This window comes from Triturus cristatus, chromosome 2_2 (assembly GCF_964204655.1).
Source record: "Triturus cristatus chromosome 2_2, aTriCri1.1, whole genome shotgun sequence".
Taxonomy (NCBI): Eukaryota; Metazoa; Chordata; class Amphibia; order Caudata; family Salamandridae; genus Triturus; species Triturus cristatus.
Window position 1 is genome coordinate 290,319,410 of NC_140582.1, and position 13,255 is coordinate 290,332,664.

The following is a 13,255-nucleotide window of genomic DNA, read 5'->3' on the forward strand; positions in this document are numbered from 1 at the left end:
GAGGGAAGGAGTCAGTTCTAATGTTGACGCAGCCCGGCAGCATGTGTGCACATGTGCAGGACAGAACCAAAATGCTTTGTTTACAATAGCGTTAGGCTGATGCCCGGCGCTGTGCACGGCATACAGTTGAGGGACACCGCGCTCAGCAGCAGCACAATCGAAGCATTTCTTTCCAGCTTGATTACAATAATGTTAGGCTGCTGCCCGGCGCTCTACCTCAACCGCTGAGCTTCCACCTGGAGAACAACAACGACCGCAACACCACCACCCTGCTGGACAACCTCGCAAACCTCGGACTCAAGCAGCTGGTGACCACCCCCACCCACTACGCCGGACACACACTCGACCCCGTCTTCTCATCCAGCAAAGACATCACCTTCAGCCATGCCACCGGACTCCACTGGACTGACCACAGCTGCGTCCACTTCAGCTTCAGAAGGACCACGATCCACCACCACCAGCAACAGGCTGCACGCAGAAGCTGGAACAAGATCACAGCCGACCAGCTCGCGACTTCCCTGAGCAAGAACCCACCCACCAGCACAACGAACCCCAGCCAAGCGGCCACCAACCTCACGAAGTGGATCAGCGACTGTGCAGACGACCTCGCCCCCTTGAGGACCCCGCCTAGCAGACCCGGCAGCAAGAAAGCCCCATGGTTCACCGACGAACTCAAGACCTCCAAGAAGAACTGCCGAGCCCTCGAGAGAGCCTGGCGCAGAGACCCAACACCGGACAACATGACTGCCCTCAAGATCGCCACCCGAAAACACCACCAATGGATCCACGCCACCAAGAAATCTGCATTCAAGGAACGACTGGACAACAACGCACACAACAGCAAGGAACTCTTCAACATCGTTAAAGAGCTCTCCAACCCCAACGCCGGAAACAACAACATCACCCCTTCGCAAGACCTCTGCAACTCCCTCGCCTCCTACTTCCACAACAAGATCGCGGACATACACAACAGCTTCAGCACACGACCGAACCACCGCCCCCCACCACCACCCTCCGCGCCTGGACCCCGATCGGCACCGAAGACACCGTCCGCACGATGAACTCCATCCACTCCGGATCTCCGACCGACCCCTGCCCTCACCACGTCTTCAACAAGGCCGACGCTGTCATCGCACCCCACCTGCGGGACATCATCAACGCCTCCTTCGACACCGCTACCTTCCCGGAGAGCTGGAAGCACGCCGAACTCAGCGCTCTACTAAAGAAGCCATCAGCCGACCCCACCGACCTCAAGAACTACCGCCCCATCTCGCTGCTCCCGTTCCCTGCCAAAGTCATCGAGAAGACCGTCAACAAGCAGCTGGCCGCCTTCCTCGAGACGAACGGATCCCTAGACCTCTCGCAGTCTGGCTTCCGGGCCAACCACAGCACCGAGACCGCCTTGATCGCAGCCACCGATGACATCCGAGCCCTGCTCGACAACGGAGAAACAGCAGCCCTCATCCTCCTAGACCTCTCCGCGGCCTTCGACACTGTCTGCCACCGTACACTAGTGCAGCGCCTCAGCAACGTCGGAATCCAGGAGAAGGCACTGGAGTGGATCATCTCCTTCCTCGCCGGAAGGACACAGAGAGTCCGTCTCCCCCCGTTCAGATCAGAAGCCACCGAAGTCATCTGCGGCGTCCCTCAAGGCTCCTCGCTTAGTCCAACCCTCTTCAACGTCTACATTAGCCCCCTCGCAGACATCGCACGCCAGCACAACCTCAACATCATCTCCTACGCCGACGACACCCAGCTGATCCTCTCCCTCACCAACGACCCCGCCACCGCCAGAGCCAACCTTCACGAAGGGATGAAAGAGGTAGCCGAATGGATGAAGAACAGCTGCCTGAAACTGAACTCGGACAAGACGGAAGTCCTCATCCTGGGATCTTCACCCTCCGCCTGGGACGACTCCTGGTGGCCCCCCGCCCTAGGCAGCACACCTAAACCAACAGACCACGCACGCAACCTGGGCTTCATCCTGGACTCCTCCCTCTCCATGACCAGACAAGTCAACGCCGTCTCCTCGTCGTGCTTCAACATCCTGCGCATGCTACGTAAGATCTTCCGGTGGATCCCCACCGAGACCAGGAAGACGATCACCCAGGCCCTCGTCACCAGCCGTCTGGATTACGGCAACTCCCTCTACGCCGGAACCACCGCCAAACTCCAGAAGAGACTCCAGCGGATCCAGAACGCCTCAGCACGACTCATCCTGGACATCCCCCGTCGCAGCCACATCTCCGGACACCTGAGAGACCTGCACTGGCTCCCGGTCAACAAGAGAATCACCTTCCGTCTCCTCACCCACGCACACAAAGCCCTATACAACCAAGGCCCAGGATACCTCAACAGCCGCCTCAACTTCTACGCTCCCAAACGCCAGCTTCGATCGACCGGCCACGCCCTCGCCGCCGTTCCCCGCATCCGAAGAGCCACCACAGGGGGACAGGCCTTCTCCTACCTCGCCGCCAAGACTTGGAACTCCCTCCCGACTCACCTCCGCCTGACCAAGGACCACCTCGCCTTCAGGAAGCAACTCAAGACCTGGCTGTTCGAGCAGTAGCGGATGCCCCCCCCCAGCGCCTTGAGACCCACTGGGTGAGTAGTGCGCTATATAAATGCTTTGATTGATTGATTGATTGGTTGGTGTGCTGTTGAATACCCCTCCCCAGCCTTGAAGATAACAGGCCTTAATATAAGCCGGTGTTTGCCAGTATGCACATTGACAAATTGTAATAAATATCCAACATTTGGGCACAGCCCGTGCGCCTCTGTCTGCGACCAGCAGGAGGAGGCTGCCAAATAGCCCATCTCAGTGCGACCCACCGAGGCAAGGGGTCAATTCTAATGTTGGCGCAGCGTGTGTGCGCGCGTGCAGGAGAGAACCTAAATACTGTTGGGTGTGAATTACTTTTAGTAGAGGCCATATGTGGTATTATGTTGGTAGTATTTTTTGACCTGCATCGTATGCCACCGTTTTTTGTGTTACATATTGAAGGAAGCACAGAATTTTTTTTCCAGCTTGTTTACAATGGTGTCGGGCTGCTGTCCGGCGCTCTCTCTCTACTGCTGAGCTGTGGTCGGTGTACTGTGGACTACTCCTCCTCCAGCTTTCAAGATAACAGGCCTTAATTTGAGGCGGTGTCTGGCGGTATGCATATTGAAAAGACAAATAAAAGACAATGTAATTTGCAATGGCAATAGCTCAAACTACTGTCAATGCAAGACCTATTGCATTGTAAATGCTTGTTATATCACCGGCTCAGTTAACACAGAGGCTGATTTTAGGAGAGGCTGAACACCACAGTAAAGAGAAAGCAATTACACCTATTAGCAAACCAAAAGGTCAGGGCCTTTGCATTTCTTCGCACGCACAAGTGAAGAGTAGCATTTTTCTATACCCCCTTGGGGTTGGGTGTGCGGTATGAAAGTGCCCGGAGAGGAAGTATTTAAAAAATCATTAGTCTCATGTCACTCTGCCATCAGTTTCACAGCATTCCATTAGTCAGTTTCATTCTCAGATCATCTACAAAAAAAACAAGCATCTGCAATGCAATAGGTCTCGCATTTGCGTGGTTGAGCTATTGGCATTGTAAATGACAATGCCTTTTATTTATGTTTTGTTTTTTAAAACATAAATAAAAGGCATTGTCATTTACAATGCCAATAGCCTAAACTCTCGCAAATGCGAGACCTTTTGCAATCCAAATGCTTGAAGGCATCGCTGAGTTGCCCCCTCCTGTCTTTCATGGCCCCTGAAGAGCTCCCCTTTTGCTACTAGTTAAATAAACAAACCGGTGGTCACAACTGCGCACAAGAGACCCTCCTGCCCACCTGCAGTAAGAGAAACTCATTAAAGAAAATAGTGCTTACAGACTAAAGAAGGCATACCGTGTAACAACTGAAGAAAAAGGCCCAGTCCTCATGGGAGGTTACAAAGACAAAGCAGTACTAAGGAGGGACTAACAAGCCTGATAATGAATCAGAAGCCAGCATTTAAGAAGGACAATGACACATTTGGGCGGAGAGTGGGTGGGGCTTCAAGTACATACTCCAATACAGCATAGCTCGCAGAGCAGGGCATGCGCTGCCCAGGCTCAACCTAAAATAAAAACGCACAGCCCTGGGCAGCCTCCTGTCTGCTGTCCTGTGGTAGATGTAAGAGTGCCAAACAGAAGTCCCATAAATACTCTGCTTTCATTTGACTTGAGGTTCCAAGAGGACCTTGGGCTGAACCAAAACCAGATATTTGGCTCGAGCCAGCCTCAAGCCCTCAGCGGCTCTCCCACCTCGAGTTCATTCTGTGTGTATACATTTCATATATCTCTTTTGTATCAGTTAACTTGTATCTGGTTTCCGTTGTGAAGCATGCTGTTACCCATGGGGTCTTTGAAGAACTGAAAAAAGCGGGCTAGTTTTTATGCCAAAATTCCACCTCTATAGCAAATATAAGAAGCTGTAATGTTATCCTTCTCTACTTCCAACACTAACTCTCTGTTTCCAATATGCACTTTAGCATATAGAAATAAAAAATATTCCACTTTCTACATTGTGGTTAATTCACTTTTGTTTTTTCTGTTACAAATAGTCACAAGCAGACCGACATTAATTCATATCTTGTTGTTTATCTATCTTTCTGAGGATACATAACCTAACTTCCTATTACTCTCCCAACCTATAGGGTTGGTTTATCCAGAAACACTAATTCCACCAAAATAGTACAACTATCCTTCCTAAAACTTGTGGAATAATATCAATAGCTTTATGAAACCTTCTGATATTTTACCGTGGCCACTAAACCGCAATTAGGCCACACTACAAATATACGAACATATATGAAACTGAGACATTTCTTTTTCTTTGTCTCTTATGTTAGATACAATGTATTAAGGACATGGTTGAAACTCTCCTTTTTTGTAAATATTACGAACCTAGTTCACACCTCCAACCAAGTTTAGCGGTCTTTTTTCTTTTTTTTCTTTATTAGACGAACGCCGACCCATTCGGCGTCGTTCTGCCCATTGAGGCTGTTTTCGACATTGTAAAGGCCCTTATGGACTTCACCACTGTCAAACGCTCAGCTAAGACCCTTTGAAGCGGGCGGGTGTTTCTTTTTTTTTTGGCACATATAGTCCCGCTCCCCCGCTTGCTCTTCTCATTCGAGGTGGGAGTGATCAGGACAATCACCCAGAACGGCCGGTACACAGGTACATTTTTTGCCCTCCAGCTCAGAGATCTGTTTCTCGCTTTTCCCTGGCGATTATACCGCAATTATTCCTCTCTTGTATTTTAGATGTAAACTGACCAGTGGGTCCTCCCTAACCCCATGAGGTTGTATTCTAATGCTGTCAAAGAAGTAATTAACGTGGTTTTTAGATTTTCTTTCCAGACATTTCTACCTGTGTACAGACATTTTTCTTAAAATTACAGTACTTACCGCATTAATATGTTAGATTTAGTTCTTTCTATCGTCTCTGACTTTTAAGAACTTTTGTTAACATATAAACACTAGAGGACTAGTTTGTCCCACATGTGTGCACCTAACTATGGCATTCTTCAACATTATGTTAAGATAAGCACACCACTTAGGAGTATTGGGAATTGATATTTCTCGTATAACATATTCCCAATTTTGACCACTGTGCTCTCCTTGTTGTGTTTGTGTTTTGTCTTTCAGGCCACTTTCTGGGAATATACATTTTGAATTGTCCACCTATAAATAATCTTCTGGACAAGGTATATGCAAGTTAATCTACATACATAGGTTTCCTCAAAATCTGAGAGCTACCATTCAACCCTGACAAAAGCCGCAGACCCATTTGGGCTACTCACGGCTGAAACATGTCGACCTGGCCTTATACACCAGATGTGTAGGATAAGTAATTCTTCCTCACAAAGTCGCATTTTTTGACCTTATCCATATCCTTTTTTATCCTCTTTAAATAAAATCATTTTTTTATAGGGATTAGGAGAGAATTTTAAACTCACCTTACATTTCACCACTGTCTCCATAGACAGGTGACCTCCAGGAAGGAGGATGACTTTTCACTTGGAGAACGGGACATTGAAGTGAAGGAGACCCTATGACGATTCTGTCCAGGAAATCAACCCGAGCGGATATAAGCATACCGCTTTGAGGTCAAACACATGGATGAGAGTCTTGAATGGAGTCCCCAGTATACTTCCTGAGTATCTTTAATTATTTTGCTCTGTGCCACGGTTCACTGTCCCTGATTATGTGTACTGACGTTGGGAGGCTAAGTGAACCCACTGTCCTTACCTCTTCCTCCCGCCTCTGATTTTTTGTACTTAAGAGAAGACAAGAAGACATTGAAGGGAGAAGCACACAGTTTATGAAAACATCAAAAATGTAACCCATTATCAACTAAAAGAGTCAAAATTTATCCATGCTGCGCTCCAAATATATGGTCCTGAAATTTGGAAATCTGTCGGTGAGAGGTGTGGTGCTCTTCGGTTACATTGAAGGTCCCTAAATTTGGAGCGTGGCATGGATATTTTTGACTTACTACTTAGGTAGAACCTGATATCATTAGATCAAATGTTGCAGTAAGATAACATAGAACAGCACTAAAGGACTAATTAATGCACAGGACTGATTATAGAGACCACTACTTACTTGATGCTTAAATACATCGTTACATGACCTAAGAAACGAGGATCGAGTCATAGTTTGAATTCTGGTGATCTTTATCCATAAAGATTGCCTTAAACCAGAATTGAGCCCTGATGAAGTTCTGCACAGGAATGAGACGTGTTAGCTGGCTGGGCTGGGATATTTTCACAATTCGTTTTTTGATATATGAAAAAAAGAAATTGGTTTTACGACAGAAGATTTGTGACTGATCTCCTTCGATGACCTTGAAGACATCAAGCTGGAATATGCATCTCTCCTGGACAACAGTTTAAATACTTGATTTTATGATAAATGGAGTGCTTCACCCTTCAACTTATTTTATTACATAATTGTGGAGTTGTTTGTAGCTAAACCTCAGGGTATTAAGCAACAGTGGGTAGAAAGCCAGAATTTAAGCATTTGAACTGTGGTGATGCCATAACTGCTAGTCTTACTCATAAGATGGTCACTAAATAGATTATAATATACTTAAACAACTATGAGTCTCATACAATTGAAGACCTTGACGCAAGAATAAAGGTGATGCTAAAAAATAGTGAAGCTGCGAATTCAAGTATGCATATATGTGTGTATGCATAGGTGTAAAATTCCCATCATCAACCTAAAAAGGTTAGCTTCATCATCTGGGAATGAAGGACCTAATAGAGTACCATCTTCTACTTGGCAATTTGTAGATCTTGGTCTCTTATGTGTCCCAAACCAGTAACTGGTATATTGTTGTTGTTGGATGATGAGAAGGTGTGATGGTTGCAGTGCTCGTGAAACGTGATGGTGTATAGGTGCTAGTTAAAAATTGTCTAACAAGGCACTAAACACATTTTAATAGATCGCTACCTTGTTGACAAAATCTAAAAACAGTGCTATAACAGTTTCAACGATATAATAACTGTGATGGAAAAAAAGGTCTACATGTTTCTGCTATCGGATGAGATTCACCCAAGCTTTCGTAGACCTTTTTTTCCATCACAGTTATTATATCGTTGAAACTGTTATAGCACTGTTTTTAGATTTTGTCAACAAGGTAGCGATCTATTAAAATGTGTTTAGTGCCTTGTTAGACAATTTTTAACTAGCACCTATACACCATCACGTTTCACGAGCACTGCAACCATCACACCTTCTCATCATCCAACAACAACAATATACCAGTTACTGGTTTGGGACACATAAGAGACCAAGATCTACAAATTGCCAAGTAGAAGATGGTACTCTATTAGGTCCTTCATTCCCAGATGATGAAGCTAACCTTTTTAGGTTGATGATGGGAATTTTACACCTATGCATACACACATATATGCATACTTGAATTCGCAGCTTCACTATTTTTTAGCATCACCTTTATTCTTGCGTCAAGGTCTTCAATTGTATGAGACTCATAGTTGTTTAAGTATATTATAATGTTGATTTGGGGATTTCACAACTATTAGAGTCTGTAAACTTTATCCCTTGGACCCCCACTCGTTTTCGAGATATCATAAGACACTAAATAGATTAGCCACACAAGAAAGCGTAAACCTGTTTCTCCAACTTCTGTTTTTGTGAATTGTTCATCCTGTGGGTATGTATTTTATGTACTAATGGGCTTCAAACGAGTTGCCTGGTTAAAGCCCTGTCCCCCTGTTGTATGGCCCGGCCTATATAAAACTGCAAATAATTCAAGCTGTTTGCAGGATGACCTTCAAACCATGATTTGATGGTTGTACAATGCTTTTAAACTGTTCACTATTTCTCACTGGTTTCTACACTATGCACTTATACACAAGAGGACAGAGCATTATGTTTATGAATGTGACACCTTTGAGGAGAGAACGTTCTGATTGGATGGTGAGACTGTCCAGTGTACACAGCTGGTGGCAGATTTACTAACATTTAATGCAGCCCAGTGCAGCAAGACAACTTGCTGCGCTGCATCAAATGGAGAGGGCAGGACAGCGCCATATCGACTAAGATATGGCGCTTTCCTGCTCTCTCTCATGCTGGTGCACTAGTGGCAGCCGAGTACCAACGTCGGCACCCTTGCACCATACGGCAACAGTGCCTGCGTTACAGGCAGGACTGCTTTTGTGCAGGAAGGTAAACCTTCCTCTGAGGCTTTTTCCTCTTCCTAAGTATGCGACAGAATGAATAACACATAGAAAGATGAAAAACAAGCAGAAATAACCCTATTCTCTTCGTTATGTGTACCCTGAGAAGGCAGAGCGTTTGACGCATTTCCAGGTTTTACTATTGTTAGTAAATCTGGGAATTCACCAAAAACAACGGGTGGATGCATGGGAACATCCATGCTCCACCCATTGAACACCTTCCCAGATAAGAGTAATGCAAGGCAGCCATAAGGCAGCAACTTGTGCTGCCTTGCATTACTCCAAATTTACTATGCCACGCAGATCCACGCAAGGTGGCTCTGCGTGGGATAGTGAATATTACTTAAGGACTTGCGTTACCCTTGCGTCACCTTGTGTGATGGCAGGGCAATGCAAACCCTTAGTACATCTCGTCCTGATGGAAGTTCAGTGGAATTCTCTTGTACAGTCAGTGGTCTGCTGGTTGGAGGGGCAGTTGTAGTGCAACGGATTTGAGTAGTAGTCGGATGGTTCGGTGTTTGTTATGAGGTTTTATGTTATTTATTTTTTAAAGGTACACTCTTGTGGTAGAGCTTCTTCCTTGTGCACATTTTTGTAGACTCTGATATTAACTAAAACTTGTACAAAAGGTTTATCAGTCTTAGATATTTCAGTTTGTTTGACATGCCAAATTTCATCTGGGGAAATTGCAAACTTGCTTCATAGGGAAGCTGTTCCCGCGCTAAAGCCTCAAAAACACTAAACTTGTAGGCATTCATAACTTAGTTACAAAGCAAGGATCTATTTATTTGACAGGGGGAAAGCTTATGCTCCCATATTTTTAGAACAGCTGCAACTAGTGTGTTTAATACTAGGCATAGTCGGCACAGGTAAGAGCAGTGGGGTGGGGGCGAAGTAGAGTGGGGTGGGGGAGAGTCGACAGACAACGGGATAGGTAAAATTAAATAAAAAAATAAATAACACCACTATCTCGCGCTTGCCGCATCGCAGAGATATTTATTTTACCTATCCCGTCGTCTGCCGGCTACACCCCACCCTGCCATGCTCCCGTCTCGCCCCACTGCCCCACCACTCTTACCTGCGCCGGCTGCCCCTGTTTAATAATTTGTGTGTGCAAAATGTTTAGCTGTTGTGTGCCTCCTGGAAATACGCACAGCCTTTACCAGCCAATATCAAGGCTGCTGCTTGGAGTGTATGCTCATGACCTGCAATGGTGACTTGTTCTGGGTCTATTAAGGCTTAAAACAACAAGGAAGTGGAGGTGAAGTTTTCATATTTTAACCGTAACATAGTGTGGCTGCCTGAACTGGGCACTTGGAGTTTGCATTCAAATTCATGTTATAGAAGGTGGACGGAACCAGAGACGGAAGCATGTGCAGTGCCCGAAAACAGACTGCTCGAATTGAATGATGTGGCTGGCGTGTTGGGAGAGCTTTGTGCGAGAGGAATGTGGGTGAATGAGTTGAGAGGTGAGATGCTGAGAGTGGTTGAAGATCCACTAACAGCCTTAGTTAGGGCTGCTGGAGCCAGAGTGCCTGACGCTGACCGTAGAATAAATGCGCTAGCTGTAAATTTATTCTCTCCTCTTCTGATAGCCCAAGTGGAGTACTCCATAGGCTGCAGAAATTTGGGTAAGATGGATGCCAGATGACAGGAAGATCCTGAGGAAAAGGTGGAATGGACTCCCGTATTCCATAAAGTTCAGATACCATGCAGACAACCTGGTTGCGAATGGTCCGACTAAGGCTAATGTGTTGATTGCAGTTATGCCTGTGAGGTATTTGTTTCACTGTGCTCAGGGCAGGGGGTTAGTTCCCAGAAAGGACAGCCAGGTCAGCACAACGATAGTCAGGCATTATTAAAATTACAGCTTGAAGTGAGTGATCACCCAACAATTAGTATATCAAGTTCAAGTTCAAAACAGCTTTATTCGGAGTAAAATATACATCCATAAAAGCATTCTAAAACAAACCATGATTGAGTTGATCCAAAGTACAATATGTACATTTTAAAAATTCAAACAATTTCCATTAGTATTTACAAAGAAACCATAGTATCAGGACGGGACGTATATAGTAATAGCCATCCGAGGTTACGAAGGCACATTAAAACCATGATAACCCGGGTTTTCTGTAGTGGCTATGTTACATTGAGGGAGGGATAGTCAGGCTTAACATCTCATCAGGTCTTTAATAGGCATAATCAGTATCCTCAACATAACTGGAAATCTCAATAACAATGGCTCTCGGAAGGTGTCTATGTAAACCTAATGTATTTTCTCCAGTTGGATGAATTGGGAGCTGGGTGGGGCTTATACTGCTGAGATCTAGAGAGTGACAGTAGTATTGCTGCTCTGCGTATTATTATTGGTGAGGGAGATGGACTAGATGTGTTTGACGTCCTCCAAAAGATGAATGAAAAATTAGACAAACACAAGAGGATAACTGGACCTCCCTTCGGGATGTACTCTGATGGTCCACACGTAGAGCTCACTCTAAAGAGTACTCTATGTTGGTGACTTATAATACATGTTAAATATTGATCATCCATTGAAGCATCTGACGGCCAAGAAGACCAATATTGGCAGTGCCAATAGATTTGACATTTGCACTTGAGTGCTCACAATTGGTTTTTTTTTTTATGCCTGCTGGAGAGACAAGCAGTTTAAATGCATTGATTTGAGGAGGAATTAACTGTGTGATGACAGAATGTAATTTTCTGAGGTTTAGTAGTCCCTAATGCATTCCAGCGGGGGGCAATAGGATACACCCAAACTGCCAATAGAAAACAAGTAAGGTACCTAAAATACTCCTGTGAACTGATCCAATATGTGATTGAAAATGTCTCAAGCCAATGCCTGTAGGTTCTTAAGCCAAGCAAGCCAGTGGCTGAAGGTGGCAGAACCAGGGCTCAGTAGAGCATCAATATAATACAAAATATTCGCCATGAATGGTGCAAACGGCATATAACTCAAACCTAAAAAAAGAAAAGGAGCCGAGTCACGGGTGGATGGGCACTGAATTGTGTTCATCCCTAAGAAGCAGGATTGCAGAGGCACCTGTAATGCAAATACTGTGGGAACCAGAGCATCAAAAAGGACTAGGCACTTACTAATGGAGCTGTCCACCAAGACTCTCAAAGCGCCTCCATCTCTGAACCAAAGGAGATCTCAATGCCAACCACAGCATGCGTATGCATGTACTTTATGTCCTTACCATGGCCGCTTTCAGAAATGAATCAGTAAACGTAATTAACATTATTACTGCTTGGGAGGCCAAGCCACGGTTTAATCCACCGTAGAAAATGCACCAAACCTTCTGGAAAGGCCTCTTGAGAAGAAGGCTTGGGCGATATGTCACGGATGGGGCAAGTGAGGCCGCTGACATGGGTAGGATGGCGAAGAGGCCCATTGTATGGCAGAATACGCTTCTCATCAAGGCGCAAACTGTTGATGTCAGCCTGGCTGAGACATCGCAGGCTGGCATGGATTGCAGCAGCCACTTCGTGCCATGATGAATGCCAGCTGCTACCAGCTGCCTGCGCTGCCAGGACCTCACATTAAATTACCACAACTTCCTGCTGAGTAATGTGCTCTACGCAGGGGAGTGACGCAGTACGGTTTGTTTATGTTACAGTTTGTGGCACGAGGCTCCAAAAATGGGTAGGTGGGGGGGGGGGGGGGCGGTCGCCGTCGACGAACTTGAGTGAAGCGTTGAGAGTACGGGAGATGCATTATTGAACAGTTATGATTTTCGATCAAATGGGAAATACAGGATTTTGAGATAAGGGGCCAGGAGGGCGCCCTACATGTTTGGGCCTCGTACGGGGCAGGTCCTGCTGTAAGGGATACTCCCTGGAAGAAGTGAGATTGGAAAATTATTTTCTCATGCAACAGCTCTTAGTTGCCTGTATCAATCATAAACATATGCTAAATGTATGAAAGGGCAGAACGCGGATAGGGGCACGGGGATCTTCTCTGCGCTCGCACAGTCGAGGGCACCAATGTGACATAATTTGTCTGTTCTTGCTGCTGTATTTATCAACTCCGATGAACTCTTGGCTTCCATTGCCACAAGAAACGCCTCAGCACTGTATATACAGCGGCTGCAGAAAGGGCGGGTGTCGAGCAGAGTGCAGTGGTGTACCGAAACTTGAGGGGGCCCCCTGCAAAGTACATGGTGGGGCCCCCTCTGGACTCACTCAGGACCTCTCAGGCCAGGGTACTGTGCTAAAGGGGCCCTGGAGCTGGACCCCACCCTCCAAATGGGGGCTGAACCGGATGATCCGGGTCAGTGCACCGAAGCACAATCCCTGCGTAGGTGTGTGTTATTTTCTTCTCCCCGAGTCTGGAGATCTTGCTGCCTGCCTACCTTGGTTGCTGTACTCGCCGGGCCCCCTAGCACACAACAACTGGCGACGAGAGTGGGATTGATGACCTCCTGACCCACGCGGGCTGATTCCTCGCTGCCTGCTTCCTCCCTGGGCCCGGGTGTGCTCCTGAGCGCCGAAG

At 46.3% G+C, this 13,255-nt stretch overlaps 1 protein-coding gene across 1 annotated transcript in view; it reads left to right on the plus strand.

Moving 5' to 3' along the window:
- MOB3B (MOB kinase activator 3B) overlaps nucleotides 1–13,255 on the plus strand; it is a 372,623-nt gene that overhangs the window by 97,225 nt on the left and 262,143 nt on the right. The window lies entirely within an intron of this gene.